At 43.2% G+C, this 15,349-nt stretch overlaps 1 protein-coding gene and 1 long non-coding RNA gene across 2 annotated transcripts in view; both read left to right on the forward strand.

Moving 5' to 3' along the window:
• Positions 1 to 4,679, forward strand: part of LOC126918932 (uncharacterized) — a 39,316-nt gene extending 34,637 nt beyond the window's left edge. Inside the window, exon 3 of the long non-coding RNA XR_007711478.1 lies at positions 2,833 to 4,679. This is a non-coding gene — a long non-coding RNA (uncharacterized LOC126918932). The remainder of the gene's footprint in view (positions 1 to 2,832) is intronic.
• LOC126918879 (dentin sialophosphoprotein) overlaps positions 1 to 15,349 on the forward strand; it is a 148,861-nt gene that overhangs the window by 96,349 nt on the left and 37,163 nt on the right. The gene's annotated exons all lie outside the window — the stretch shown is intronic.

The following is a 15,349-nucleotide window of genomic DNA, read 5'->3' on the forward strand; positions in this document are numbered from 1 at the left end:
AGAACGTACTGGTAATCATGGTACGATCAACGAGGCGGTGGTTTTATGTGGAAAAATAAGTTCCCCTAATAAAATCACTTCCTTCTTGATTATACCACGATTACTTTATTAGAAGGATTTATATCTTCGTATCGAATCACCTCCTTGCTAATTGCGCCATAATTACTAGGACATTCTGTACGAACTGAAGATCAGATAATTAGAAAAACCAACAAATAAGTTCGTATCGTACGAATCGTTTATCCCTCGACTTAAACAAACTCTGTTTCGTTCCTTTTCCCTCGAGTTAAGCAATTTGTTCTTCTTTTCGTAAGAAAAGCTATTCGACTCTAATGTTATGAAAAGCCCATGTTATGAAAATGTTTCACCGCTTACCACTGGAAACTTTTATGTTCACACTGTGCGTTATAAAAATATTTTGAACATTAGCGCTGTCGCGAGACTCGACCATCCTGAACGCGCGTTCCGATGCCTTCGCCAGTCTGCGTGCACGAGATATTCGACAATTAATTTTATATCATTGGTATTGACTAAGTAAGAAAGGCCGACGTTCCATCTGTTTTCAACGAGAGGTCGAACGGGCCAGGTCTGGCTCGAAAGGCAGAGCCATTGTACGAATTTGCTGACAAATCTATTCGGCGGAGCGAAGGTGTTGCACGAACAATAGAACCTGGATATCCTAGCGAGTAATAATCGCATGGATTACCAGGTATCTCCGGTCATAGAAGGGGATCTAGCAGACCAGACAATCGGTCCTCGGTGTACTATTCATTTGTCAGCCGACATTTCGACCAATAGTCTCTGGCATCTCGATTAAAGCTCGTCCAGGCGTACACTAAATTACGACTCGGTTGGTTTCTTACGCCGATACTCGTTCTCGGTTACAGCGTCAAAGATTTCTATCTATTCGTAGAATATTTTTCAAAGCGTGGAGGAATATTTCTCGATAATTCAATCGCGCGTTCGAATTCTCGTACGTATTCGTTGGCAATCGTTGATCTAGCGAAAGGAAAATACGATTCGACACGCGCATTTATTATTAGACATTACGTATTACGATATTACTCTTATCGCTTTTTCATTTTACGTCTTTGTGCAGTCGAAATAGGCAGATTCCTACGACAAAGTTATTTCTGTTAAAGTGAAACCTCGGGAAACTTCGCTTCGAAGCGTATTCCCCTGTCTTTGTCTGTCGACGATCCTGAGAGCTAAACTAAATTATTTTAGCGTTTATAACACACTAACGTGATTTATCGTTTCGACTGTACGGTTCCAGAACTCGTACAAATCCTTCTCGTATCACCAAACTCGTCTTTCGTCTTGTACGCTCCACGATATCACGGTAGGAAAAAGGAGAAAAGGATCCGTGAAAGGAAGGACCACCCACGTCGCCTAAAGGACTCAAAGGCAAAACAAAATTCCGTGACAGGATGAGCGTCCACGTATATCCTTTTCGTGGTCGAAACGAGAAACGACACCGACAAAAACACTTCCCTCTGGCCCGTCGGGGCGAAAGGGCTGCTGCTCAACTGTTTGTTTTTCCCTTTAGTGGGTCTCGATGAAAAGCCAGCGCGAGAAAAAGGGGTCGCGGTTCTTTCAGCTCCTAATCGTTCCTGTTTTCGATTCACGTTCGTCGATTACCAATTACTTTGAACGACTCGCCAGCGAAACAGCTCGATCTTATCGGGCATACGTCACGCCTCGTTATCGCGATAGCAATGTCGCGAGATATTAAAATTTCCACGCGTTTCCTCGGTGCTTACGCGACCGAGACGGTTATCGAATAGTCCAGCCACGATCTTCAGCCTCTCTTCTCGCCTTGTATGGCGTGGCTTGTGTCACGTAAAATTAACGATAAAAAAAGCAGTAGCTCAGTAATAACTTAACTTGACCGTGCTTTTATAATTTTGTAGGCTTTTATTCACGAAAATGATTAAATATAATATTACAATGAAATAGAAAAGTTAAAATAGTTGTTCAAATCAGGGCCAAACTTTACACAAAACTCAAGATTAAAGACCGAAGACTCGCCTCGTGGTCGAATGCTTGCACTTTTTATATGTTGCGTTTGCAGATGTTGAGGAGCAAGGGGAGGATCTTGATTGTCCTACGTAATGGGGAAAGTCTAATATTGGGCCATGTGCAAAGGTCATGTCAAAATCTAACAGTTCGTTGTCACGTAGTACGGAATGACGTGGATTTGGGTATGGTCGTTGTCACACTTGCAACGGTTTGGGAATATCGTCGCAGCCGGTACAATTAGCTGGTAAGACGAAGTTGACGAAAGAAAATGTTCGCAAGAAAATTATGAGATTGGGAATTTATTTGACTTAGCATCGTGAACCCCTTGATGAATGCAGTCTAGCGTGTCGTGCGGATTCTCGATAAGTATAGAGATACCCGAATATATTATGAGAAGAGGAAAGGTCATGGATAACCAACCTGGAGGAACTCTGGCCTCGATGACTAAGAGCGTTCGTAGAAAGGATCGTGAAATCTGATGTAAACAAATTGACTCAATGTGTACGTTGAGTCGAAGCACAGATTGGACTCGATAAAGTGGTCGACCATCCAACGCGTGACCAATTGAAAATTCGTCAGTGCACGTAGAATTTAAGCCGAGTATTTAAGGGCCGCGTTCTCCGCGGTTTATTTTACGAGATCGTTTGTCGTATTGGCGAAAACGCGAGAAACACGGGACGGTGAATGGCATCGATTCGCATGCCGTGACTCGCAAAGCGTTTTTCGTTCCCTCCACTTTGTCACGCGACTCTTCTTCGCTTTTTTCATCGTCACGCCAATAACGTTTTTCCCCTTTGGTTTCTGTTGCAGGTAAGCATCCAAGCTCGAGTCTTTCACGGCGCCACGCAATTACGGCAAATTGCTGTTTGCCTCCAAGTATCAGCGGAGAACGCGTCTCTCGCTCGGAACTTTGGCGCGTAGCCGGTTTTTCCGCAGCTTTCCGTGACTCCAGTTCGCGTTGGTATCGGCTCCGTGTCCCGTTCCTCGACCGGCTGGACGAGAACGAGCCGAGTCGTAAGTCGACGGCACGTTGCAGGAAGCGCATCGCGTTCCTGGCCATCGATGCGGATAATTTCATTCGTTTGTACTCGCTCGTTCGTCTCGTTCGCGCTCCGAGGCTGCTGAAATTAACGCTTTGCCGAACCTACGCGAACGTTTCTCCTATTTCACTTTTTCACAATTGTATGTAGTGTGAAAGTATGTACATACTCCTTGCTGTAATCTCCGATATCTCCCGACTTTTCCACCATTATTTAATTAATTTTCAACGGTGCGATATTCCTCGGCGCGAACGTAACGTTTGAATTATTTTTATAATTGTTATATTACATATCAATTTTCTATCGATTAATTTTATATGTTTGAACAACGTTTGCTAATAACGCTTACAGCGACGATATAAACGGTAAAACTACGATGGAAACTGCAACGTGTAATGCGGCATATTCGTCGTATGAATATTTTGGAAGAAACGTATACATATATACGCGAAGTATTTCTCGTTTGATTTATCTTTATTTTCGAATCTTCGAATTTACGTAGGTCTCTAACGTTCACGGTGTAATGGTACGCGCAGTAAAAACACGACGGAAAATGAGCTACGATGCTGAGAATAATTTGAAGCGATACGCGCAATTTGCGCGTGCTTAAATTTTACTATGCGCGTCAAATCGATAAGATTTTGGCTTCGACATCGATGATGTTTCTCGAAGCGAAAGAAATACGATAATTGGAAGCGAAAGTAGGTCAAAGTCATAATTTCCTTCGTTTCGAATTTATGTCCAAGGTACACGAAGCTTGGAATTTAGCAATTTTTGCCCATTTTCCCGAGCGCAACCGGACCAAAGAAGTTTCTTCGCGATTTTGCCTCTCTCCGTATAAATCAGAGATTCGGGACGAAGGAAAGAACACCTCGGAAAACGATGGGCAGCAGGGAACGGAATAGAAACGAGGCTTTAATTACTTAGAGTGACCCGCGCCTGGCGTTCCGGCGCCGCTCGGCCAACAACCCTTTGACAACTTCGTGTCGGCGTTGTTGAAATTTTAATCAACGCTCTTCTCGCTCGTTCTCTCCCTACGATGCATAGAAGAGCCTCATCCCTCGAGATAAAGCCAGCATAGTGGCGCGATAAGGAGCTACGATGCGCAGAAGGGGTTGAAAGAACGCGCGAAGAAGACCAGCGGCGGAAGCGCTTGTGCCTCGAATAGCCGATATCGATTTATTATTAAAATATACAGCGAGGGAATTCTCGCGTGCCACGAGCATCGCATGCCTTTCCATCGAAATTGTTTCGTTTTCCAAGCGTGCATCGGTCAACAGGCTTTTTATCTTGTCAAACACTCGGTCTGCGCTCGCGTTGATAAACTTTCGAAGGCCAAGAAAAATAAACCGACTCGAAGATTAACAGACACGGAAATAGGAGGTACGCGTTGGCCAAGATCGATGCCGATAATCGTTCACATGACGCAATTTGAGAAAACGGCCGCAATATCGATCGCGACGAGCCATCTCGCGCTCTTATTTCGATTTAAGTTAATATCGTAACACGTAGCGGAAAATGTCGCGAATAAGATTCGAAAGTGGATCCAGTTTGAGGTCATCGGCCTCTTTTTATACAAAAGCTAGAATCTAGTTAGAGATTCGTTTCGCTAAGTATATTTCGTACAATTTACGATGAAATAATAATTACGTGCATATAGAATCTGAGGATCGTAAAAAGCTGCGTCGGCTCTTGAAGATCGTAACTGAGAAAGTAACGTTAAAGAAAAATATTTGCGTATTACGTGCATGTTACACGCATCTGTGCGTTTCCATGTCTTTAGATTTTAGATTTAAATGGACGAAAATTTACGATATACTTTCCGGTGGCGCAAGGGTTCGCTACAGAATAATTGTTCCCTCTTCTCGGTGGGAAGTCGATCGTACCACGCTTTCTAGTCGAATTAACGCCGCGAAACCAGCATCGATCAGGCGATAAAACACTCTCATCCGGTGGCCGTGCCAGCGGCGTCTGCACACGGTCGCGTCAATGTTTGATTTACAAATCGAACGGTAATTCGTGCATTCTCCGGGCCTGCCCTGGCAGAAACGCCGGCATAAAGGACCGCAGAATCTCTGCGCCACCCCCATAGCAACTTCATCCCCGCCGGGGAAACCCCTCTGTGTTTATACAGCGGTCTTGCTGCTGGTTTTGCTTGCTATACCTCGTGGGAGATCGATGGAATACCTTGAAACGCGGAATCGTTTCGTCTTGACGGTTGTTCGTCGTGAAGCGTAATAATTTCGTAGGGTGCACCTTTTTTCGATCTTGGCGCCGTTTGTCAAGAGTTGTTTCGCCTAAATTCGAACGACTCAGTCCCGTTGCTTTTAGGGAACATATTCCAAATTTGTATATCTTTACGCGCCTTGTAGTAAACTTAACCAGAACAGATTTGCGCGATCATCGATAACCGAGCAACGTAAACTTACACCGTAACGTAAGGTAAAGGTATTTCGTTAAAAAAGAGATCGAACTAGATCGAGCAGAAATCGTAGAAATTAGAATATTCGTTCGTTTTCTTGAAAAACGACAAGAACCGTTCCTGTCGTGAAAGCTGTCGAATTAAACGATCAACAGCTCGAACCTATTCGTTCGTTTCACTCAGGCTCGTTGTATATCGTTTTCGTCTGCAAGATATTTCAAAAACCAGCGAACTAAACGCGCGCGTCGATTAATATCGAAAAGCACCGTAATTCGACCAAAAATTTCGCCAAAAATTACGCGGAGAGGTAACGCGGCAGAGGGTAGAAAAGATTTCCCTCGACACCCTGTTCAATTATCGACACCCTCCTCGAGTAAACAGACCAGTTCGCGATTTCAACGCGCTGGTCGAAAGTTCGGACAACGAAGGGCCCTCTGCCTGGAAATCATTCCCCTAATTAATCCCCATTTAGTGGATCAGTTTGTCGAAGCTCGTGACGAGGGCGGTATGGAAATTAGTCGCGTGGCGCGATTGCTTCGTGTCGTGTCTTTCCCTGCTATCTTTCTAAGCGTTCGATCCTTCTCTCGAGATAAACGCGTAACTACCGTTAAAATAACGTCACCGGGAGAAATAAAGAAAGAAAAAAGAAAATGCTTCCGCCTCGACGATGTATCGCTTTCGTTGCGAATAGAAAGATATGTAAAGTAGTTGGCAGAGGACTGTCGACGAGGTAGGCAACTCGGTATGTTTATATCCCGTGGCGATCGACTTTCGAACTGCGATGTGCTACAGTTCGTGTGAAAAGCGTTTGAAAACAAAGCGTAGCATATGGCCAGACGTTGCGTCTTCCCAAGCACGGTACACGTTCGCAAGCGTAAATAATAAATGGTTGCGTGTACAGGCGCATTAACGAGCTCCTTTGTTCCATTTTTCTCGAAGATATAATAATCGAGGTAAAATCCATTTACGAAGTATAATGTTATGCCACGAAGCGTTTATATTATCCATTTGAAGCACGTTCCGAGTTTTATGCCACCTGCTGACTAAAAGGGTATACTTTAGCCCATTAAAATCCCGTTCCCGCGAAGGGGAAAAACTACAGGTTACCATTTCTTCTGTGACTTTTATTTTAAATCTGTTAGCGTTTAATCGTATCAAAAATAAAAAATCCTGATTCGCTTGTAGTATCTCAGCGTTACGCGTATCCGTACGCGTTTAAAATATCGAACCATCGGGATGGAATGTTCAACACAGAGCGACGGTGCGGCGCGTCGTTACCTCGTTTCCGTTCGCGCAGGTAGAAGACTACTAATCGAGCAAATAAACATTGCTTCGCGATCGATCGAATCGAGAGTCGCGCAATTTCGAGTGCTATTTAATCTCGTTGTTACGCGAATACAGCCAACAACGACCAGTCGATAAGAAGATAAATTGGCACGTTCCGGCGTGAACCGCGGAGGCAGCTTGATTCTCCCAAATATACATTTCGCGTAGGACGATCGGTCGACCGTGCAAACATCGTCGAGTGTCCTCGAATCCTCAAAAATGCTTCATTTCGAAACGACCTTAAAGAAAATTTTCTCTAGTTCCCATCTCCTTGCCACTTTCTCCGCTCTGGTATTTGCTATACCTTCTTGAGACTCATTCACCCCGAAGAAACTACCCTCGATTGCCCTCGAGTCCTTTATCCATGAAACTCGAGGCAGGCAAGAATTCCCATAATTTTCACCGCGTCGTTCAACGACCTCGTGTATTGGAATACGTCCCGACACGTTCACTCGTCGGCAAACATGTTCGCGGGCGATATGCGTAAACATTTTATGATCGTTGTATAATTTTCTTGTGGACACTGCTTCAACGAATAACAACGTGAAACGGTAACGCCGTGGAAAAATGTCGCTCTATTTCCATTGATTTTCGGTATCGAAATCGAGATCGCTAAGATAGCAAGGAGAATCGATCAATCGTCGTTTTAATTTATACATCAATTATATTGCGTTACATTATATATTCGGAAATAATTTTATTTCTTATTCTCATAATTTTTATTATCCCGACTACGTGCCCAGTATCTGTGTACCCAACAAGTCAGGTAGCAGCAGGTCCGTTTTATGGTTATGAGACGCGATAAAAGAAAGCAAGGGTCGCAAATTATTTGTCTATGGGTACATTTCTTGTCTACGGACGAAAGAATACAAGACAGATTTGGATAAAACAGCTGTCTCCGGTATACTTAAGTACAGTAATAAATCTTACGTTCCTCTTTATCCTCTTTACTTACAACGTGGATATTACAACTTAACTGTTCTTCTCTTCTGCTCTCTTACCTGACATTCCCAATAGTATAGCCAAAATCCAACGCTTGGTCTTACATCGCTCTTCAAGTACGCAGAGCTATTAGCTTTTAGCTTATTAGCTTAGCTATTAGCTTATTCTGACTTTTATCGTTCTGGCCATCGACCAGGGATACGATGGAAAAACAGGGTCGTGTTTTAAAAACGATCGGAAAACACTGTACCAAGGCGACTAACTCGTAACGCGGCTATTTGTTTTCGCACGTGCGTCGGTGTTGGTCGCGCGTGATTTACGCGAAGAAGCGACGCGAGTGACGGATAAACGGACCGGTGAAAGGGGATCGGAGGGGAAAAAAGTAGGCGAACGGAAGCGATCGCGGGCGGCCGGAAACGCGGTTGCGTTACGTCAAGTTAGAAACGAGCGAACCGCGTTGCATTAGTTAGAGTGTGCTCGTCGTTACGCACGTGCGTGCCTGCTCGTCTGTGCGCGCTCCTCGCGCTACTTCCATCGCGTCCTCTCTTTTTTTCGCTCTATTCCTCTTCGTCTCTCTTTTTTCTCTGCTCGTAACCCTCTACTGTTCCTCTTGCTAGCCCTCCGCTTCGCTACGATCTTTCAACTAGCAGTGACTAGCCAAGCTACGTAACGCACGTTCGAAACGGTGCCTCATCCGAGCTGTCGTGCGTTGCCACTATATATACCCGGTGTCTTCGAAATCTGAATCGTTTCGGACGTTTCGAAGAAGATAGGCTGCATAGAAATGCATGGGAATCGTTTTCAACGACTTGCAGCCGTATAAAATGTCGATTATCCTTCGATTCATCGACCGACGCCACGCGTATATTGTGCCTATGAGTCGTGCTATTTCCTTTTTCAGTTTTACTTCTAAATAGTTTACATATTTTGTTATCTCTCTTCGTTATCCTTCAGTTCGCGCTTTCGTTATTCTTAACCACATAATTGCTATCCAACTGGTCAAAAAGTAATGCCAAAACTTCTAACAAAACATTACATAAATGTACATTTTAAGAGAAATTTTGATAAGCAACATTTATTATCACTTATCTGCTCTACCGATTCGTGGAATTGATCTGCGTGGCTTTCAAGCGTGGCGAAAATTTCTATTGCTAGACGAAAATGTGTTAGGTCGTCTGAAAAGTTTCTTTCGTTTTATAAGGAAATAATGGATGCACAACCTTTTTGCCTTTTATTAGATCATCGCATAAGTTCGTTTCGTTTTTCGAGCGGTTATATATGTTAAGATTGTTTACATACTTTTCAGTTCCATGAAAAAATGTAATCCCCCTCTCGTTGTACAACTTCTTTCCATTTTTCAAGTGCATTGGACCCTTATCGCCGTATGTTTATAAATCGACACATGAAATGTATACACAAAAGTCGGCGCTAACTTATGGATTGTCCTAATATATTATTTTATCGAATTTTGTCCTATCAAAATGAAGATCACAACGTTCGACAGATTAGGTTTCATGTTTGTATAAAGATGCATCATTGTAAAAGATACTTTTCAACCTAACGGTATCGGTAAACGATAAACTTATAACGATAAACGGTATCGAAGAAATTACTACGCACCGATCCGACACGTTAATTAAATTCCTCAACGAGCGCACGTTTGACGAAAGTTCAAGAAAGAGCAAATAGGACACGAGATTTTCCAGCCAATCTCTCCATTTTCTCCTTCGAAGTATTTACTGGCTTCCTCAAACATTTCCCCAGACAATGACGATAACCGTCCGTCAGAATCCTCCTTCGAAATCACCGTCGTAAAGACTTTTTACGCAAGTACACCCTGTTAGTTTTCTCCGGTCGGAAGACAATGCGAAAGATATTTGCGTTCCAATTTTAGCTCGAGAAATTCCGGACAAATTTGTCGGGGCCCGTTCGACGTATACAACTTGTTTTCCGTTCGGTCGAGAGCCGGTCGCAGGTTTTTCTACCTGAGGCTGGCTGCACTCAGGGTGAGTCAACGCGTACCAAACTGCGGAGAAGGGAACACGGATCCTATGGGACACGTAGGATAAACGGACCCTCTCAGTCACCGCCACCCCTCCTAACCTTCCCTTGGCACGTCCCCCGTCTCCCCTCGCCGCAGCCATTGCTGAGAAACCCTCTTCACCCCGTCACGTACGCACCTCGAAGGGACCCCTACAATTCGGTTTCCATTCCAGTCGTCCTCGTGCCCCGCTATGGGATAGATACGCGTCAGGGGTCGTGTCGACGTGTCTACGATTTTCTAACATCGATCTAGCGTCTCTTCTCTCCGACACAGTGTACCTCTTCGTCTGCTATAATTTCGGTCGCGCTAGTTTTATTTGTGTCGTGGTGTTTCGTGAGCAGTATTTTCCTTAATTAAACAAGGAAAGAGACAAGTCTGATATTTGGAACTTTGTGACTCGTCCTGGTCTTCGAAGAGAATCGTTCTTCGTCGCTTACGATTCCGTTCGTTTTCTCGGTCGCGTTTCTGGTGCTTCGTGAACGCTATTTTTCACGAGAGATGTTTTTCCAATTAATCAACGAGGGATAGTTAACATTTGCTCCGGCTGACGAAGGAACGACGTGGTTAATACTCTCTGTCGATACTACTTATTGTCGATACGATACTGTCGATACGATAATACTTTTGTCGAATCACCGAGGATACGATCGTTACTTCAACCGACGAAGCATACGATGGATATTTCGTCCAGTTAACGGAGAATACAGTTGATAGCTTGGATTCTGTGACTTAAACCGTGATTAAGATCGAGTTTCTTCTTCGTCGTGATCGTGAACAAGGTGAACGAGTACGCGGGATTGTGAAGGCGTAAAGGTTTGCGCGAAGCACGTGACAGCGAGGTTACGAACGAAACGCGCGAAACACGTTGGAAACGAAGGTTGATGCACAGCGAGGTTCGTCTGCTGCGAGTTTCCACGATTTCCACCCTGTTGATGGATGACGAGAGCCAGCTGTTTCCGAGGAGGGTGAACCATTTCGAAAGGTTGCCACGAGTTGTCCCGCCGATCGATCGCGCCACATAAAAGGGTGGACGAAAGCGAGCTTCGTTCCTTGATGCTCGCGTTGCTTGCCGACGATAGAATTCTGCCAGGATCGTCTAGGATTGTGGTATGGTTTCGAAGTACGTTTTACTTTTTTTTTTTTTTTACTTTTATTATCACTGTAGTAAAAGTTCGGGTCGTAAATTTCTACGAACGTAATTTATGTCGTGTCGTCTAGACGCGTGACTAATCTAGACGTGTTTGCGATCAATGTAGATGTGTACGCATTGAAAATATTCATCGACGTAAATACGATATTGTAAATAGAGATACGTAAAAATTAATCGCTACAATGGACGATAGTGGTTTGCTAGTTATTCCTTGCATTTCTTATCAGTTTGGATAACAGGAGATAATTTTCAGAAAATTCAAGTGGAAAAGTCATTTCTGTATATAATTGTTCCTTCTTCGACGTACAAATACTACAGGAAAGAGGAACGTGATACGCTTAATGTCGCTTTATGGCCAAAAGAAGCAAAGAATAATTTTGTGGTAACACGCGATTGATAAGATAGTAGATTTTTGAACTGCTGCTCTACAGAAAATGTGGCGCCGTGTTCCTTTTCTGTGTGGTATTTATTCATAAATAGACACAAATAAATCGTATATATTCGTCATAGGAATACATGTTCTTACAAACCCAGTTTACACTCGATTAGTTCGGACAATAACGGTGCACCTACGAGTTCGCACAATGGACTCCCGCTGTGAGTCGTCCGTAAACCCGAAGCTCGGTCTTAAGTTGTTCGTACGAACGAGGTTTCCTACCGCAATTTGAAAATTCTCTGATGAAAGAACCGCAAATAAATTTTAAGAAATGGTCCGAGGACGAAAACTGTGGTATGTTGGCGAACGATTAAGCGAGGGATGGAATTAGAAAGAGCGGAGGAAAGAAAGATTTGGAAGGAAAGCAGAAACCGTTCGATCGTATTACCAGTTAACTACCTACGAGTTGCTGAACGTTCGATCGCGTTTCACCGGCGTGCCGGAACAATGCACTAACGTACCCTCGTTTTTCCAACTACCCTAAACCAATAAAACCCCACCCCCACCATATCCCGAGCCGAATCTTCCTTCGGAGTAGTTTTAAGGAAGAGCAGCTGTTCCTCCTCGTCTCTGGTTTTTTTCTATTTTTACCAGCATCGCGCCTGCCCTTTACAATTTCTCCAAGAGGAGCCATGTGCTTGGGCATAAACGTAACGGAGTTGGAGCGGTAGCGTTTGGCAGATGCGACGATTTCGACGTTCGAACTGAATTTCGTGAAATTGTTAACGTTCGTTCTCGTTAGCGTACGAGAACAGTTGGTAAAGTTCGATATTTATTTGTTATCTGCTTGCATGTTGTTCGCGAAACGTGCGATATTGCTCGCTTAATCGAAGAAGTGGCCCCGTTTTCCAGCAATTTGAGCAAACCTACAAAAGTCAAGGATAACTAACTCAAAATCAAATTACGTAGTTTGCCACTAGTTTGCGATTAAATTGTTTTAATTAGCCACTAACGAGATCAACTTATCGAAAATAATCGACCGATATTCCTGGCAACCAACTTTCCACTTTCGAATATGACATTTCTTTTTACCGCGGATGAACGTGGAAAACAAAATTATTGTATTTATTTATTCACGTAATCGCCAGATTACTTTGGCGATACCATCGAGGTCTTTTTTCAAACTTTTTCGACGAAAATGACGCGAGACACGACTATATTTAAATAAATTTGAATTGTGCTGATAATACGTAATTAGACGGAGCTGCTCGAACCTTCCGCTCTATTTTCTTCGTGTTCGATGTTGCTCGTTCTCGTCTTCAGAGAGAAATTCACGTGTCATTTCGTACATGGCGTGAAAAATACGAATAGAGAAAAGAATGGCTCGTTCGAGGAAGTCTAGTCGGAGGAAGCGAAAGATGGACAGACGGCAGGAAGATATCCATCCTGTGATCAGGTTTAGCGTGCTTGGAAATTCAAGGGCTATCTACGATCTTCCGGGTCCTGACCCCGTGTAATTCTGAATTCGAGGCATGCCCAGACCATGGATACGAAACTGAGGAAACGTAACTTCCTTTCTCTAAGCAGTCGCCGTGCGTCGCCACCGTTATTTACTGTATTGGCAACGTGACTCGGATCGACTGGTCGACGGCGTGCTATCGCGTCCTCGAATTTCGTTTCTCAATCGCAAACAGGAATTCCTTGCGATTTTATATCCACGCTTTTACTTTTTTATCTTTTTAATTGCTCCGAGGACGATACAATTTTATTCTCTTTAATTAATATTTAACTCGTCGTAAGATAAATCACTTCCTTGCACGAGTTCCTTTATCGTAATCCGATGGTGTACAGAATTGTAAATTCCAAGGTAAATTCTAGCACCGAGCGTATTTCCAACGCGATTGCTTCCCTCTACTCTTCGATTTACTAACATTATTATTATCTTTATAAATACGACTAAACGCAACTTATATTTTTATCTTTGCAATTTAAACGCCACTCGTATCTTTACAAACACAATCAAACAAATGCAATGCATGCAGAGATTTGTTTCGTACGTTAAATCCCATGTGTTTTTCGTCTGTTGTATGTATGTTTTGTGCATTTTTGCGTTTTTAAACTTTCCATAAGTGGACAAAAATCCGCGATCTAATCGTCAGCGTGTCTTGCAAGTGAGAGGAAGAATCGATCGTTTCCCAACGATTAGATAAAAGAGAACGTGAGCGTTGAGGGATTAAAAGGGATCGAACTATCGCGAAACATTCACGCTTTCAAATCTTTTCCCTTTCGTTCTACCTTCTTTATCGTCTTTAAGCGGATACCTTCGTTGTCGATATTTGCATAGCCGTCGGGCTAATAAATGCACAGGTTTGTTTCCCTGCTTTCTCTCTCTGCTTTCTACTCTTTATCTTTGTTTCTGTTATCCGTGTCATAGTTCCGGCGAAATAATCGTTCGTTCTTCTAATTTAGGAGGATCTTTTTTTAACGATAAGTACGCTGAAATATCCGTATCAGCTGAGAATAAGCTTTCAAATTCTCCGTTAATACTTTGATTGTTGATGAATTTTCTATCTTCGGGAATAATAGACTTTTCTATTACCGGAATATTCATTCGGTTCCGGTATTAACCATCGATTGGACGAATCAGTCGTCTCGATGAACGAAATACCAAATCGTTAGCATAGCTAACAACTAGTAATAAGATAAAAGAATAATAATGATAAACGCGGTGTGATAACGATACAATGCCTACGTGTATGACAAATGCATGTTTGTACGAAACAAAAGAAATGAGATACGTATTGTAAGAAACAGCATACGTTGGGTATTTTAAATATTTTCGAATGGCGTGTGTTCCTCGAATGTTTGCGACGCGGATAAATCGAAATTAAACGAGATAGATCGAATCGAACGAATGTCGGCAAAGGTCGAGCCGTCGATTTAATAAAAATTGTTTGTTTAATTTTTTCGAACCACTGTCAACCATACCGAGATTTCACTCTAATAATCTGCCGCCTCTCCGCTTCTTCTTCGAACGCGAAATGTCTCTCGATATATTGTTTACGCATTTACGCGGAAGGGTGGAAAATTAAATCGCAAGTGGCTCTCATGCACGATTGCACTTTTGCATCGATGGAAGCTACGAAATCGAGTTAACGAGCAATTCGTCGCTAACGAGAATTGTACGAGGAAACGTGTTTATTCGCGTGTGATTAACTACACGCCCACGCTCGCGACTATTCCAGCGAGAAGAGGACTGGAAATATCGCGCGATCCACTTACGGATTTTCGAAACTACCCCTCGTCTCTTCGTGGCTGTCGGTCCCTCGTTTACGGAAGAATCGGACGATTCTTTGTTAGAGTCCGTTTGTAGAACTCGTTGAGCGAAACCTTCTTCCGGGCTGCGTATCGTTTTGCGGTTTGAAATGCGGTTTCTTCCCTCGTCCGCGTTCCAACTGTTACCAGTTAGCTAATGCGTCAAAAACCTGATGCATGTCGTTCGCAACAGGAACTAGATTCTCACCTTACGAGACCTTGAATTCTCCGGGTCTCTGATCCACGGCACCGACCCAGCTCCTGTCGTCGCGTTAGAATGAAACGGGAGAAAGCTCGGGGCGTGTTTCTGAATAATACCAGTGGCTGGTAGAAATGAAATTTGACGGATGTTACGTGGAAAGGGGGTGAGTACACGGAATATAGAATTTCCGAGGTTTGGCAATTCGTACGCTCGGAAAATACATTTTACTTTCTTATTAGGTCATCCTATAAGTTCGTGCCGTTTTTCGAACGGTCATATATGTTAAGATTGTTTACATACCTTTCAGTTTCATGGAAAAATGTAATCATCCTCTCGTTGTACAACTTCTTCCCATTTTTCTGGTAGGGGCATTATTCCGTCTCGATAAAAGTTCTCTTGTTTTTCTTTAAAATATGAAATGTATACACAAAAGTCGGCACGAACTTATGGGATGACCTAATTAGTTAGTATCGCAGTTGAAAAGAGAAATTCGGAACTTGAAAGACGAAC

This window comes from Bombus affinis, chromosome 7 (genome assembly GCF_024516045.1).
Source record: "Bombus affinis isolate iyBomAffi1 chromosome 7, iyBomAffi1.2, whole genome shotgun sequence".
NCBI lineage: Eukaryota > Metazoa > Arthropoda > Insecta > Hymenoptera > Apidae > Bombus > Bombus affinis.